The sequence below is a fragment of the Mixophyes fleayi genome, chromosome 2, assembly GCF_038048845.1.
Source record: "Mixophyes fleayi isolate aMixFle1 chromosome 2, aMixFle1.hap1, whole genome shotgun sequence".
NCBI classification, from domain to species: domain Eukaryota; kingdom Metazoa; phylum Chordata; class Amphibia; order Anura; family Limnodynastidae; genus Mixophyes; species Mixophyes fleayi.
The window spans coordinates 73,809,002-73,822,109 of record NC_134403.1 but is presented as its reverse complement, the minus strand read 5'-3'; positions in this window follow the sequence as shown (position 1 = coordinate 73,822,109).

Genomic DNA, 13,108 nt, shown 5'->3' with positions numbered 1-13,108 from the left:
CTTTCTCGTATAATGGCCAAACACCTCCAAACTATACTGCCTTCTCTGTTGACCTCACACCAACTAGCTTTTGTACATGGACGCCATTCGGTACGTGGTATTCGCACTGCAATACCTTCAATAATTGCCTCTTCCCAAGATCCCCGCTCATCCAATATGCTTCTCAGCCTGGAAGCTCATAAAGCATTTGATACAGTGTCCTGGTCCTTTTTTTCAGCTGTAATCAACGAGAAGGAATTTGGTCAAGACTTTATAGCAATGATAGACTATTTCTATGATACTCCATTAACGTCTTTAATTGTTAATATATTATTGGGAGACTCACTGGTGATGACAAGAGATACGCGACAGGAATGCCCGATGTCTCCACTGCTGTTTAATTTATCGTTAGATCCAATGCTGAGGTTGATCCAGAGGTGGCCCCAGATGAAGGGCATCTCGGTTGACACAAAGTGCACAAGAATCACAGCATTTGCTGATGATATTCTACTTCATATCTCAAACCCAGAGTCATGTCTGAGCCCATTGATGGAGAAAATTATAGAAATAGGATCAATATCAAGTTTTGAAGTAAACCTTGAAAAATCAACGGCTATCTACCTAGGGAGGGGTCCGGCAGAGCCTCAGTGGGCTCGTCCCCTTGGGTTGCAGTGGGCAAATAGGTCAATACCATATTTGGGGCTCCGGCTTCCGAAGAACAGGGCCACTCTCTATATTCTCAATATTAGCAAAGTCATAACTGATATGCAGAAGGAGCTGGAGGGTTGGGAACGACTCAATGTTTCCTACTTAGGCAGGGCACCACTTTTTCTAGCACAAAAAGATGCACAACAAAATTAATTATCTCTTTCGTAGATTCATTTGGAAAAAGAAGCGCCCAAGGATTAGCCTTATCAAACTCCAACAACCCAAGACAAATGGGGGCATAAATATCCCGGATATAGTTCAGTATAGTCATGCAGCTCATCTGCGATATCTGAAAGATTGGATAATGGATCAGAGCACTTACACTTATTTAGATGTAGAAAAACAATTTCTTCCTGATATTCATTTAAAGGCCTTCCTTCATCTACATGATCAGGAACTACCTTATCATACTCTTGAAATCCCTCTTGTCCTTTCGGTTAGAAAGATTTGGCATATACTAAGATACAAACTTGACCTTAACCCCATAAAGCCATACATCTACTATTAGTCAAAAATCCTGCATTTCAGGATGGCATGGTGACTCGCTCCTTCACTGTGTGGGAGAGGGAGAGACTGCGGACAATTGGGCAATTGTTGAGCAAGACTGGGAGGCATTGGAGCCATCTTTGGTTCCATGTGGCCTTTCTTTCATTCAGGTTCAGCACTATGCTCGAGATGTGATCTCGCTCTTCACAGCAGAAGACTGGGATAACCCTCTTGATACTTTATTATTAACCGCTTCCTCCAAGAAAGGAGCAATTTCATCCAATTATCTTTTTTAAGAACTATAATAGATCACACTAAAATAAATTCGGGCCTGAGCGGATGGTTGCGCCATTTCCCTCGACTAACAGAACAAATGTTGTTGAAAGGACTGGCCACTTCGATAAAATTATTTCCAGCCTCCATATATGCAGAGATGTTTCTCAACATATTCCACAGGGGTTACCTCTCACCACACCGTCAAAATATTATTGGTCTTTCAGCTGACTCTAGGTCCCCTAAATGTGGTAAAACCCAAGCAGATCTATATCATTTTTTATGGGCTTGTCCTATGATCAGGGCTTTCTGGACCCGGATATGGAGGTTTGCAACTGCGGAACTAGTTAACTACTTGCCACTTACTCCTGATTGGGCAATATTGGGTATTCTGCCTTCTGATATGCGGACCTCCGCAGGGGGGAGAAGGTTGTTTATGGCAGTATCTGCAGCAGCTAGGAAATCGATCCTCCATATGTGGATCCAGAACTCCCCTCCAACACTCGATTTGTTTAGGGAAAAAATGTACTTTCTCCTAAGAATGGACTGGCTGGAAGCTTCTCTCCAGAAGGGTACTTTAACGCTAAAAATTTTGGAAACCTGGGAAAGCTATATTAATATCCTACCCACCCAGCTGCGAACACAGCTTTATGAATGCTTTCATCAGACGCTATGGTTTGAAACCAGAGTATTCCTTCAAGACCCCCCAATCCTTATACAGGATGGCGGGGCGGACCTGTCCTCTCCATCTGGTCTCTCCGCACCCTGATGGCAGGCTCGAAAAAGGGAAACTGTAATGCCTTGATTGACTCCTTCATTGAGGGGTGGTGGCATGGCGGATGTTATTACTAATGATATCACTGTTATAATTTGTTTTGTTCCATGTTGTAAACCTTTAATGCATCATTATTGGAGACATATATTTGGTAGTAGCCGTGGCACGATGCTGTTAAAACTCCTCGGACTGCACCCACAAAAATAGTAACAATATTTATGTACATGTATATTGACTGTATCTGCAATTGAATGCTTTTTATATGAAACGAACAGTATTGCATGATTGATGTCTGAACATCTTCAATAAAAATGTTTTAAAAAAAAAAACCAAAAAAAACAGCCGCCCCTCAGGAGGATCTGCTACCGGAACTGAGCTGACCCTAGGCTGCGGCGTAACAGGCGTCCAAACGCAATCAGCACAAAGCACCCCCTGGGTCCTGATGTTCACCGGGCAATTTGGTTATACATTTGGAACAGGCATAAAATTTGGCATGTGTTGCTTTAATTTTCTCAGACATTATAACAGAAAGCAAAGCCACCACACAACAAAAAGTATAGGCACATACACACAAGATAGTAATTTCTGTGTAAATATCTAATCTATGACTTCTAATCCCTCGTTCTAATCCCTCGTTCCATCCGCCTCTCTCCTTCTCTGTGCTCATTCAAACGTGCACTGAATACCCACCTCTTCCTTAAAGCCTACCAACCACCAGCATACCCCCTTCTTCTCCTCCACCTGTGCTCTCCCTCGCCTCATCTGACTCCCCTTGTGCCTGTTCTGTTTTCCCTCCCTTAGGATGTAAGCTCACATGAGCAGGGCCCTCTTCCCTCCTGTCTCCCTACCTGTTCTTCTGCTCTGTGTTTATTGCTTTACTTACCTGGAGTTCTGAAGTACTGGTATTTTGTTTATTGTTTTGTACTGTTTCACCCTGTATAGTGTACTGTTTGTATGGTGTACGGCGCTGCGGAAATCTTGTGGCGCCTAACAAATAAAAGATAATAATAATAATAATAATAATAATATGACTTAGTCAAAAGATAGTATTTCTGCTACTGAGAGAGCTATAATATCTTATAAATATTATGCACTTCCCCAATATGTGCCCAATAGATCTATACTTCCCTATCTTACCAGTATAGAGTATAAATTGTACTTAGCAGAGAGAAGCCTGTCATCAGCTGTAGTCCTTCAGAACTGCTGCTGTCTCATTCCTCTTGACACATTTGGCACCAGAGGAATGTTCCAAGTGCTCCTTCCACAGGGTTGGGGGGTTCCATTATTAACTCCCCCTCCGCTGAGCTTTACTGCATTGTGCCGGTGATTTCTACTTCTCCTGACATGTAGAATCACCTGGCACCTGATTATCCTGTGGCCCTTGCAGCGCTGTAACTGCCCGCCCAAGCTACCAAGTTCCCCCTCCTCTTTCCACGAGGAGATGACTTGGTACGCTCCACTCTCCTCAACATGGACTCCAGGAACAGACAGGACTACCGGCGCTCTATGCCAGTGGCAGTTCAGGTAACCTGTAGCAGTGTGACAGTGATCTATACAGACCGCTTGTCACACTGTGAGAAGCACTCACATTCTTGTGCTGCAGCCGTTTGGCACCCTGTTGGCAGCTGCTTCTCCAGATGATTGTGCTCTGTTATTACAGAGCGCACCCCTCAATCTCTCTAAAAAGTAAAAGAACTAGTGACAATAAAAATAAAACCTTATCACAGTGAAATAAAATCACTGTGTAGCTGAATCTTCAGCCCAACCCCTTAGGCAACTACAAAAAACTGAGTTCCGATGGGGGTTGGCAGGGGGAGGGGCCTGTCGGAAGCTTGGAAATTAACTATTTAGGTGCCAAACTCCTCCTACCCTACTCAACCCATGGTTAAGCAGTGTCCCCCAAATGGTTGAAAGAGAAAACAACATTTCCACTGCATTTCAGCCCTGCCACAAAAGGAACACCTGACATCAGGTCAGTGATTCTCTCACTAACACAGATGAGAGTGTTGACGAGGACAAGGCTGGAGATCACTCTGTCATATTGATTAACTTAGAATAACAGACTAGAAGCTTTAAAAGGAGGGTGGTGCTTGAAATCTTTGTTCTTCTGCTGTTAACCATGGTTATCTGCAAGAAAACATGTGCAGTCATCAGTGCTTTGCACAAAAAGGGATTCAGGATATTGCTGCTAATAAAATTGCACCTAAATCAACCATTTCTCGGATCATCAAGAACTTCAAGTTGAGAGGTTTAATAGTTGTGAAGAAGGCTTCAGGGGCCCAAGAACGTCCAGCAAGCGCCAGGACCGTCTCCTAAAGTTGATTCAGCTGCGGGATCGGGGCACCACCAGTGCAGAGCTTGCTCAGGAATGGCAGCAGGAAGGTGTGAGTGTCTGCACGCACAATAAAGCATCCTGAGACATTCATGTGTAGGGCTGCTTCTCAGCCAAGAGAGTTGACTCACTCACAATTTTCCTAAGAACACAGCCATGAATAAAAAATGGTACCAAAAAATCCTACAAGAGCTACCTCTCCCAACCATCCAAGAACAGTTTGGTGACGAACAAGGCCTTTTCCACCATGATGAAGCACCTTGCTATAAGGCAAAAGTGATAACTGGCTCGGGAATCAAAACTTCGAAATTTTGGGTCCATGGCCAGAAAACTCCTCAGAACTTAATCCCATTGAGAACTTGTGGTCAATCCTCAAGAGACGGGTGGACAAACAAAAAAGAGGATTTATGTACTTACGTTAAATCCGTTTCTCTGATTCCGTCTGGGGGACACTGCTTACCATGGGTTGTGGAGGGAGCTTGGGGGAGTTGGCACCTAACTAGTTAACTTTAGTACTGCCGACAGACCCCTCCCCTCTACAATCCCCCTGCCCCCTCTTGTTCAGTTAATTAAAAAGCCCAAGGAGGAAAGGCCCACAACGCCCCTACTGATCTGGTGGAATGGGCCGCAAGTCTCTCCGGCACAGGACGGCTAGCCTTTATGTAAGCTTGCTTAATGGTTGCCGTAATCCATCTTGCAATATACTGTTTTGAGGCTGGCCAGCCTCTCTTATTGGCATCATAAAGAACAAACAGGGAATCAGTACGTCTATCCTGAGAAGTTCTTTTGACATAAAGGCGGAGAGCCCTAACCACATCTAACTTTTCCATAGACTGTTGATCCGAACGGGAGGTAGATGAGAAGACCGGAACTACAATTTCTTGGTTCAGATGGAAAGCCGAAACTACTTTTGGAACAAAAGAAGGGAGGGTTCTTAACACCGCTCTGTCCTCGTGGAAAACCAGATATGGTTCCCGATAAGACAGAGCTCCTAATTCCGAAACCCTACGTGCAGATGCAATGGCCAAAAGAAAGAGGACCTTCCAGGTCAACCACTTCAAATCTGCCACAAGTAATGGCTCAAAGGGAGGCCCTTTAAGCATATCCAGTACCAGGTTGAGATCCCATGGTGCTATAGGCGGAATGTAGGGAGGCTGAATATGCAAGACTCCCTGGAGGAAAGTCCTAATATCTGGTAATTCTGCTAATTTCAGATGAAAAAATACTGAAAGTGCCGAAACCTTGACTTTTAGAGTACCTAACCTAAGCCCTGCTTCCAGGCCATCCTGAAGGAACGCCAACAAGCGAGGGAGACGAAAGGTGAACGAGTGACTTGTCCTATTTTTGCACCATCTGATGTAGGTTCTCCAAATCCGGTGATAGATGCGAGCTGAAACTGGCTTTCTGGCTCGCATCATAGTGTTTACTACGCTGGAGGAAAAACCTCTAGCCCTCCAGAGCCTGGCTTCAACAGCCATGCCGTTAAACTGAGCTGAGGTAAATTCTGGTGATGGAAGGGACCCTGCAGAAGAAGGTCGTCTCGAGATGAAAGACGGAAACCCTGTTCTTCCGCCATAGAGATTATGTCCGCGTACCAGACTCGGCGCGGCCAAGATGGAGCTATTAGAATTACTGGCAGACCGCCCCGCCTTACTCGTCTGAGTACGCGAGGAAGCATGGGGATCGGAGGAAACAGGTATCCCAACCTGAACTCCCATGGCATTGTCATAACATCCACTGCCACTGCTAAGGGATCTCTTGCCCTTGCGCAAAACCTCAGAACCTTTCTGTTGTGTCTGGAGGCCATGAGATCTATGTCCGGGAGACCCCACCTCTGAACCAGAGACTGGAAAACTTCCGGATGGAGTGACCACTCCCCCGGCATCATCTGGTTTCGACTTAGGTAGTCGTCCTCCCAATTTCTTATTCCTGGAATGTATACTGCCGATATCGCTGGAACATGCTGTTCTGCCCAAACCAGAATTTGAGCTGCAATTATCATTGCAGCTGCAATTCTGGTTCCTCCCTGCCTGTTGACATATGCCACGGCCGTGGCATTGTCAGACTGAACTCTGACAGGATGGCCCTGGAGGAGGGACTGGGCCTCCCGGAGGGCCAAAAGAATAGCCTTCAACTCTAGCACTTTTATTGACAGTGCTGATTCCTGAACTGACCAAAACCCCTGGAGCCGGAGGTGCAGTATTACCGCCCCCCAACCCTTCAGGCTGGCGTCCGTCGTGGCTATGATCCATGACCATGGAGCGAAGGACCTGCCCATTGTCATGTGATCCTGAATCAGCCACCACTGGAGTGATTCTCTCGTCCTCGGGGATAGAGAGATGCTTTGGAGATCTAAGCGTAGGTGGGATCCCGACCAATTCGTCAACAGATCCCACTGAAAACATTGAGAATGAGCTCGACCAAAGGGGATGGTCTCGAAAGAGGCCACCATCTTTCCCAGCAGCCGCATGCACAAGTGCATTGAGGGGCTGGGGGAAGACAAGACCTGAGTTGTTCTGTTCTGAATAGAACTGACCTTCTCGACAGGAAGGAATACCCTCTGCTGGCTGGTATCCATAATGAGCCCTAGGAAAACCATGCGTTGACACGGAACCAACTGGGATTTCTTTAAATTTATTAGCCATCCATGGCCCTCGAGAACCGCCAAGGTGAGGGATAAGTGATGACGTAGGCCATTTTCTGTGGAGGATTTGATGAGCAGGTCGTCCAAATAAGGCACGACCTGAACTCCCTGAAGGTGGAGACATGCTGCCATCACGGACATGATCTTCGTGAAAACCCTCGGCGATGTTGGGAGGCCAAAGGGGAGACCCCGAAACTGATAGTGGAAGGATCCCACCGAGAATCTTAGGAGGGACTGATGGTGGATCCAAATGGGAATGTGAAGGTATGCGTCTTTTATGTCTATGGACGCCATAAACTGATCCTTCTCTAAGCCGTTTATTACCGACCTTAGGGATTCCATACGAAATGTGTCCACCTGTAAGTGCACATTGAGGCCCTTTAAGTTTAGGATGGGACGAAAGGAGCTGTCCGGCTTCTTGACCAGAAACAGGTTTGAATAAAACCCCTGTCCCTTCTGAAAATCTGGAACGCTGCAGATAACTCTTTGAGAAAGAAGAGAGGCGACACAATCCTGTATCGCCTGCCTTCTAGATGGATCTCGGGGTAGTGGAGTTAGAAAGAAACGATGTGGGGCTGGTCCCCGCAAGTCTATCCTGTACCCTTCTGATATAATACCCCGGATCCAAGGATCTTGGGAGGACGCTGCCCACTGTTACTGAAACAAAGACAGACGTCCCACCACTGGCGCCCCCTCCGGAACAGAGTGGTCGTCAGGACGCAGGCTTCTCCTGGGTCTTGGAGGCCTGGAGCCTAGCTGCAAACGAGGATCTCCCCCTGGCAGAGGAGCCTCGAGAATTGGGCTGTCTGCCTCTAAAGGAGTGTCCTCTAGGAAAGGAGGTTCCCCGAAAGGGCAGACGAAAAGAGCTGACCCGAGGGTTCCGGCTCCTGCTAGGGAATACTGGCAAGGAAGTGCTTTTGCCTCCAGTCGCCTGGGAGATCAGGGTATCCAATTCCGGGCCCAACAATCCTGCTGCTGAAAAAGGAATGGTTTCCACAGACTTTTTTGATTCCGCATCTCCTTCCCAGGATTTCAGCCATAACGTTCTTCTTGCTGAGATAGAGGAAGCCTGAATAGAAGAGGATACAGCCCGATGCCTCCTTCAAATGCAAAGCCAGGGGAAGTAACTCAGAGTCCTGTAATGCCTCTGCCAGCTGGTCTGCCCATGCTTCCATGGCTCTAGCAACCCAAGCTGAAGCAAATGTGGGCCTAAAGGAAGAACCAGCAGCCGCAAATATAGATTTCAACTGGGATTCCACTCTGCGGTCATTAACATCCTGCAGAGATGCAGACCCTGGGGCTGGGAGTAAAGTGTGTTTGGCCAATCGGGCTATTGGAATATCCACTTTGGGAATACTCTCCCAGCGAACCACATCCTTTTCCTGCAAGGGGTACAGGGAAGAGAACCTTTTGGGAACAGTTATTATTTTATCAGGCTGTTTCCAGGCTCCTTCTGCAATATCCTTAAGTTCTACGGAAGGGGGAAAACGGATAGCCTTTCTTTTGGCCTTCTTAAAAAGATTTCTGTCTCTAGGAGTAGGATCCTCCGGTTCTGGGAGGTCCAACGGCTGTCTAACTGCTAAAACCAAATTGTTAATAAATTGGCTTTTAGAGCTCTCTTCCTGTCCCAAAGGAAGAACCTGGTCAGGATCAGAATTAACTTCCCCCTCTTCCTCTGAAAACCCCTCAGAATCTGACAGAACCATAAGGGTATTATCAGATCTGGGCCGCTTTCTTCTAGCAGGCGGAAAGTTTGGGGATTCAAGCAACTGGTTCAGTTTATCCAAACCCTTTATAAATGCTGCGGACCATGGCGGGTCTGTAGTAGGGACAGTGGCTTGGCCCGTCTGTAATGAGGAAGGTCCCGGTATAGATGTTCCGCTAGAACCAGAGGAAGCAGGGAGGCACAACGGTGTACTTGGATTATTAGCCACCGAAGTTGCCACACTAGACCACAATTGATTGGATTGGAAAACCATCTGTGCTAAAGAGGAAAACGACTGTGTCAGGGAGGCCACCCAGGCCGGTTCCTCCGATGGAGGGGCTGAAACCTGTTGGGATTGCGCAGGGGGGACCCCCACTTCACAAACAGAGCAGAGCGCCGACGGGTCCTTCTGCCCACAAGGTAATTTTACATGACATTTTGAACATGTGAAATATTTTGCCATAGGGCCCTTTCCCTTATCTGACATTTCTAATAAAGGAAGGCACACCAAACACACCGACTAGAGAGAGAGATATAAATGTGTGGAGAGAAAGAGTAAGCTACAAGAATCAACTGATCTAAATATAAAAGTTGTACTTGTAATATTTTAAAACACAAAATAATACATAAGCAGGTAGGAGAACTATAATATAAATCTACTAGCCCACTTGTACACAGCAATATCAGAAAATGTGTTTAAATAAATCAGATACTCAGCCCATAGGCCAAACAGGGGAGAAGTCCAACAGCAGTTCCTGGTGCTTGCTCCCTCAGCTCTGTTCTCTCTTCCCAGGCTTCTCCTTGGCGCCAGAAGACTGGGACAGACCATCTCTCTCTCTGGAAGGGGGGGGGAGATCTATGTATTAACTCCCCCCCTTCAGTAATGCTGCTTCTGCAGCGACTATGTGGCCAATAGAAAAAATAAAAAGAAATCTGTGGCAGAGTAGTGGAGACCTCCAGGGGAGGTCTCCGCAGCGGAAGATACCCGATGCCCCCTCCTATGCATGAGGGGGGATCTAGGCATAGCCCCCTTCTTTGCCTGCAGCGCCTCTGTGCCCTTCCGAAAATCCAAGAGGTGTCCCCCAGACTGGATTAAAGAGAAACCCACAAATTCTGATAAACTCCAAGCATTGATCAGGCAAGTATGGGTGGCCATCAGTCAGTATGTGGCTCAGAAGTTGATTGACAGCATGCCAATATTGCAAATATTGACTTTTTGCATAAACTTAATGCAATTGTCAATAAAAGCCTTCGACACTTATGAAATGCTTGCAATTTTACATCAGTGTACCATAGTAACATCTAACAAAAAGGTCTAAAAACACTGAAGCAACAAACTATGTAAAAAACCAACACTTGTGTCATTCTTAAAACTTTTGGCCATGACTGTACTTTATGCAGTTTTATTAGAGTATAATATATATATATATATATATATATATATATACATATATATATATATATATATATATATATATATATGGAAAAAAGGGGAAGAGAGGACAGGGCGCACAATAGTGTAGTATTTTTGTAGTACAGACCTAGACAGGTCTAATAATAAAGAGTCCCTTGCACCAAGAGATAAGCTAGTGGTTGCTTAATGTGAAAATAAATATTAAATATATAAAATAAATACCTGTTCCTCCTTGCGCTGAGGAGGAACAGTTCAAACCATATTGTGGTCAGTACACACTGTGTGTCACAAATAAGGCCTGAATGCATCAGTGTGGTTTCCGGCAGTAGCAACTCACACCTAACAGTCTCAGGATAGCTTCTGAAGCAAGTGTCTCTGCAAACTATCTGCATCTGAAAAGGCACCCGTCATCTATTGAATGTGAAAGGCGTGTGACCTGTTTCCATTGGTTGTACAACCAGATAAGCCTCAAAGAATATATCTCTGGTACGCATATTCACATTAGAGTGGCTGGTGTGAACTCTGATATTTATTTTCACATTAAGCAACCGCTAGCTTATCTCTTGGTGCAAGGGACTCTTTATTATTAGACCTATCTAGGTCTGTGTGCTACTAAAATACTACACTATTGTGCGCCCTGTCCTCTCCTCCCCTTTTTTTCCAGATTTATTCCACTACACATGGTTTGGCTTACTGAGGACCGGCAGCCGCCTGTACAGGTGAAGTGTATCTAAGACTTTTGATTATTGCTATTGTTTTCACAACCTTTCACTGATAATCTGTTTAAGCGCCTACTGTTGTGGTATCTGTTTTTCTCTTCGAGATATATATATATATATATATATATACATACATACATACACACACACACACACATACATGTAGATTAGCCACAACTTTGAAACCTCAGACAAGTGAAGTGAGTAACATAGATTATTTAATTACATGGGCACCTGTCAAGGGGTAGGATTTATAGAAATGAACAGTCAGTTCTCGAAGTTCATGTGTTGGAAACAGGAGAAATGGGCAAGCGTAAGGATCTAAGCAACTTTGACAATGGCTAATTTTTTATGACTAGACAACTGGGTCAGAGCATCTCCAAAACGGCAGGTCTTGTGGGGTGTTCCCGGTATGCAGTGGTCAGTACCTACCAAAAGTGGCCCAACTAGGGACAACCAGTGAACCGGCGACAGCCCCATGGGCGCCCAAGGCTCATTGATAGCACAAAATACTGAAAAAATTAATGCTGGCCATTATAGCAAAGTGTCAGAACACAGTATGGGGCTGCGTAGATGCAGACGGGTCAGTGTGCCCATGCTGCTGACAGTGCCTACAAAGGGCACAAAAGTACCAGAACTGGACCATGGTGCAATGAATGAAGGTGCCCTGGCCTGATGAATCACATTTTATTTACTATCATGTGGATGGCTGGGTACATGTGCGCGGTTTACCTAGGAAGAAATGGCACCAGGATACACTTTGGGAAGAAGGCAAGCTGACGGAGGCAATGTGAGGCTCTGGGCAATGTTCTCCTGGCATTCATGTGGCTGTTACCTTGACACGTACCATCTACCTATAAACATTGTTGCAGGCCAAGTACACCTCTTCATAGCAATGGTACTCCCTGATGACATAGGCCTCTTTCAGCAGGATAATGCACCATGCCACACTGAAAAAAATGTTCAGGAATGGATTGAGGAACATGACAAAAAGTTCAAGGTGTAGACTTGGCCTCTAAATTCCTCAGATCTCAATCCGATTAAGAATTTGTGGGATGTGCTGGAAAAACAAGTCTGAGCCATGGAGGTCCCACCTCAGGACTTAAAGGATCTGCTACGAACATCTTGGGCCCAGTTACCACAGGACACCTTCAGGTGTCTTGTAGAGTCCATACCTTGATGGGTCAGAGCTGTTTTGGTGACATTAGAGGGGGCCCACACAATATTAGGCTGGTGGTTTTAATATTATGGCTGATCGGGGTATATAGCATATTAATATTTTGGTGAAAGGAAGCGATAGAAACCCCATATTTAAATCCTGGTCTTGCCCGCTCTCACAATAGTGATTCTAATATCAAATCATTGCATGCTGTGATATGACAGTGGAATCGCTATTGTGTGACCGGAATGACATCCCCCATCCACTTCTATGGTACGCTAAGTGTTTATTGACATATACTTTCCTATTATTATTATAGTTGATTTGTGAGGCGCCACAGTGCTGTACAGCGCCAGTGGGTAAAACATGGCATACATAAAACAGTGACATACAAGATAAACAAATTAAATGCAGACATGAAAATAAAAGGGGAGTGGGGCTTCATTTGTAAGTGACCATCTTACATATGTGGTGTACATCTCCCTGGAGCAACTTAATGGTAAAACCTCAGGAGATAAATCATCTCTTATATGGAGTTTCGGCCTTCACATCAAACTTTTTTAAAGATATCTGGAACAAGTGTATTAAGGGTTTATATACCAACTGGGGATAAATGTATCAACCTGTGAGGTTCCGGCGGGTTTGATAAGCCGAGATGTTGCCTTTAGCAACCAGAATCTACTTACCATTTATTTGGTATATTTTACAAAGTTAAAGTTAGAACCTGATTGGTTGCTATATGCAATATCTCCACTTTTTAAACTTGCCGGAAACTCGCAGCTTGATACATTTACTCCCTAATGTCCTTCTGATACACCTTTTAAATAATCTGTTGTGGAAATTGAATAACAATCTGGATACAAAATTAAGTTTAGCAGCCATGTTGTACATACATGCTTCTAGGAATATGTACG